This window comes from Silene latifolia, chromosome 9, assembly GCF_048544455.1.
Source record: "Silene latifolia isolate original U9 population chromosome 9, ASM4854445v1, whole genome shotgun sequence".
Classification (NCBI taxonomy): domain Eukaryota; kingdom Viridiplantae; phylum Streptophyta; class Magnoliopsida; order Caryophyllales; family Caryophyllaceae; genus Silene; species Silene latifolia.
The window spans coordinates 195,350,027-195,354,372 of NC_133534.1; the positions used below are offsets into that span (position 1 = coordinate 195,350,027).

Here is a 4,346-nt window from a genome sequence, read left to right on the forward strand (position 1 = left end):
CCCGCTTCGATAGCGGCCTCTACTAATGATTAGGGAAATTGTTCATATTTGATATGTTGTCGATGTAATGCATGCAATGCAACAAACAAGGATTAATCCTAGCATGTGAGAAATAGAATAAGTTAAAACGGTTTACATGATTATAATGAACTCGTGTCGGAAATACAAAAGAAGAAACTTGAGATTGGATTAAGACGGAATTAGACAAAAAAACTCGAACGAAAACCTTTGTATTAAGTTAAGATTCCAGAACCTCGACATGAACAAGTCGAATCCCTGAAGAATCGATTTGATTTAAAACGGTGAAAACCCGCTGGTATTGAATTACTCGGGATTAAGGACGAATTAAGCATTGTAATTAAAAAGAATTTGTTAAAAACGCGATTTATATACTGAAACAACGAAGAAAACAAAGAAAACCGAAAGAAAGAGAAACTTGCAGGAAGTCGAGGAGGAGGAAGAAGAAGAAGAAGAAGAAGAAGAAGAAGAAGAAGAAGAAGAAGAAGAAGAAGAAGAAGAAGAAGAAGAAGAAGAAGAAGAAGAAGAAGAAGAAGAAGAAGAAGAAGAAGAAGAAGAAGAAGAAGAAAAGAAGAAGCAGCAAGCAACCTCTGGAAGAGGCGCAGCAGAGCTGCGATCCTTCGAAGAGGGGCAGCTGCTGCTGCGTTTCTTCCCGACGTCTAACCTCCGTTGTTTTATAAAAACGGTTTTAAAAGATGGATTTTAAACCGGTTTTCGAACGTGCCTTTGATATAAATCTACATTAATTGATAGAAAATAAAAGGTACAATAAATAAATGGGATTTACACCCTCAGACTTAAATGTTTGACGAAACGAGATTGACTAAAGTTATCGCTTTAGTGATTGCTCGACTCGAATATGCGTGGAAAGTGCCCTCGTCAGAGGATCTAGTAAATTGATTAGGTTGATTAAACGTGGAGTTGGTCAAATTGGTCGGTCTATGCAACGTGACAGGGACTCAGAAGGATCTGAGCTTACGTGGTCGATTGATCAAGCACGTAGGCGTCGAAAGCAATAGCGTAGTCTAGAATGCAAAGAGAGAGAAAGAAGGGGTGAAACACTCGCGTGCCAAATATGGAGGCCGGAGGCCTCTATTTAAACTAAACATATGGAGGAGTTTAGGAATGACACGGATTTGGAAACATATCACGGAAATATTCTGAAAAATGTGAAAAGAGGGCTAGAGAAGAGGTTTAGAACATGCGGCCTAATCATCACTGGGTGGTTGGCGGGAGGTTTAGAAATGAGGTATCTACAGGTTCCACCTTCTCTTCTTCTTCAGATTGTTCACTCTAGGCCTCATTCTCAATGTCATTACTAAAACAATTATTTTCAAAAAGTGAATTGCAATGTAAGTAAAACAAGTCGTAAGCAAACTGGTTCATATTATTATGGATTTGAAATTGCGCGAAATGCGCTAACATTTGGGCCAACTGATCAGAGGTCAGTAGTGGAACAACAGAGGTACCCGAGATAGGCCCCAAAATACCAGAACTAGAAGAGGGTGCAACAAAAGGAAAGACTGGGGAGGGGGTGGCTTCGACACCTGACTCCTTAGACTCGATCCTAGGACTCTCATCAGACTCGGACTCAGACTTAGACTTAGATTCGGGATCAGCATCTGGCATAAACATTTCTCCTTCTCCAGTTGTCAACTTAAAGATCAACCCTCTATTATCGGTCCATTTGACAGTTTTCCTCCATCCCGAGGTAGTCCTCTGAGGATCTACGTCGGTGATGAGGGTAGATGGATCGAATCGCTCACTTCTCGACTTCAGGATTTTATCCTGAACGTGTGGGACAGTTGTACCATTAGCCAGGTACACATCATCTTCATTATCATCCCAAATGTCATTAATCTTTGTGGCACTCTGGAGGATATATTGGGTACAGTAAATAGCAAAGTCCCTGACTCGAATCTCGTTACTTAAAACTTGGAAGGTACTTCGAAAATTCAATGAATTCCTTCCCCACAAAGAACCCATTAAGACGGCATACTGGCCAAATTAAGTAGGTTAAATCGACATTGTCTTCGACAAATATCCCATTTGCATGATCACCAAATGGGTTCGTTATATTGTTAGGCTTAACAGTTGGAATCGGGAGCGTTCCATTCTCGATCATATCTTGAATTTCATGTTTGAGATGGTAACAGTTTTCCGTATCATGACCTTTGCCGCGGTGGAAGGCACAATAAGCTTCAAAATTGTGGGACCTTTTCCGTTGTTCCAATGGTGGTTCTGAAGTAGGACCAATAGGACTCAGTTTCCCTTGGGCCGTAAGTCTTTCTAGGGCATATGCATAAGTACACCCTATATTAGTGAATTCTCCTGGGCCAGAGCGTTGCGGTTTCTTAGGAGTTCTTACCAAGAAACTAATTGCTTGAATATGATTGGCAATAGTCGGGGTCCTTGCCTTAGATGATGAGGCACCTTGGTATCCCTTAGGCTTTTATGTCTCATTTTTCACGAAATAATCCTCAATTCTTATCCCAACTCGAATAAGTTCCTTAAAAAGCCAAAGTTTTGATACTTGATCTCATTTCGATAGGTGGGCGAAGATTCTTCACGAACCTATCAACCATTTCGGTTTCATCTGGCTTCTTAGCCAACTTCACACTTTCAGCACGCCATCTTTCAAGGAAATCAGTAAATCCCTCCTTTTCCGTCTGCACCATAACCTCTAGTGTTCTCATGTTGGTCCGGATTTCAACATTATCGGCATAGTGCTTATAGAACACCACTGTGATATCTTCGAATGTAGGGAAGTTCTTAAGCTCAAGATTAGAGAACCACGCCTTTGGGTGTTCCTCTAAACATTGGGCAAAGATTTGGGTAAGCATATCAGCAGGTACTCCCCTTAGTGTCAGGTACTCCTTGTAGGACTTAACATGATGAACTGGGTCTTCTGTGCCCTTAAACTTGGGGATGTCTGTGTAACAGCCCTAAATTTTCACGACCAAATCGATAAAGTAGAGATGGAAAATTCACGGCTATCACTCCACACTTAGCTGAAAATGCCAAGTGCAAGGTAAATAGAGTCAACCTTTAAAAACAAAGTACATGTCTCAAAACTTTATCAAATAATTAAAACGTTGCAGCGGAAGACTTAAGTCTTACAAAATCTAAAACAATAAATAAAATTCAAATCCAACGATATCATAAAATTATAAATAGATTAAGACGGAGTCTTTATTCAAAATCCTTCCACGCTCGTACTAATCCCCGGATCCAGTATGCACCCATGCAGCATCTCAATTGTACCTATCAACTGTACCAAAAACATAAATAGGTACAGGTTCCAGTGGGGGAACGACCCAAAACATAAGGACGTCAGCAAAGCTGAGTTTTAAGGAAATAATAAACAATGTTAAGTTTACAAGATAAATTAATCAAACTTAAAACCAGAATAAGAATAAGAATGAAATAATATTCCAAAGCCAGCATTTTCAAGAAACGATTATCAAAATATTCAAAAACCAAAACTTCCACCACCTGTGTGCCAAGGTCCTACCCTTGACACGGTCTAGAGGCACCACCTGTGCTTTGTTAGACTCATAAAAGTGCGCACCTCTCACATTTGGACAGTCAGTAGGATGGAACCGCCAAAGGAGAAAGTCTAACTACCTAGCGAGTGGGGGCCGGACAATCCCCACTCAAATGAACTCGGGCCAAGAGTTAAATTTTCGGGACGAAATCCCAGGAGCGTTAAAGACGACCTTAAACCTTCTAGACCAGGAGAAAACCAAATTTTCCAAAACGGCCTGAGCCGAAACCCTTCCAATGTGTAATATTCAAAATTTAGAAGTACAAGTAGAAATCCATGAATGTTAAAATATTATAAAAACAGTTCAAACGTTAAACCGAACATGCTCTTAATTTTAAAAAGGGTAAAAATCCTTACCTCTCGAGACGGTCAGTCCAAGCTAAGCCTAGTCCAAAAACTCCTTTACTTCGAAACCACAAGCTACATACACATAAAGAATATTCGATTATTACATCACTTAGTACACATTGCTCACGCCATAACTAGCCCATCTCATAATTGTATATCTATATCTCCATTTAAACACTCCCTTAAAACCACCTTCCTATATCAGAAGAGTAAACCCTTAGATTAACACCCGACAAGCCAGACACAACCATTAAACACAGCTCATTCACGGTTTATGTTATAGCTACTGACAAACAAATCATGTGTGCACAAGAATGTTACAACTCAATAGCATTTCTTTACCTCACGTACACTCTAAGTCACAAAGGTTCCCACTTAATTAAATACTCAAATTATCATCACTTCCCATTTGCTACCATAGCCCACGTTAAAC

General features: G+C 40.0%; 1 long non-coding RNA gene across 1 annotated transcript; it reads right to left on the minus strand.

Moving 5' to 3' along the window:
* Positions 1-3,065: 3,065 nt before the first annotated feature.
* On the minus strand, positions 3,066-3,986 carry LOC141598433 (uncharacterized). The gene is made up of 2 exons (XR_012523506.1): positions 3,923-3,986; positions 3,066-3,289 (listed from the first exon to the last, which is right to left on the minus strand). It is a non-coding gene; the product is annotated as an uncharacterized LOC141598433 (long non-coding RNA).
* Between the last annotated feature and the right edge of the window lie 360 nt (positions 3,987-4,346).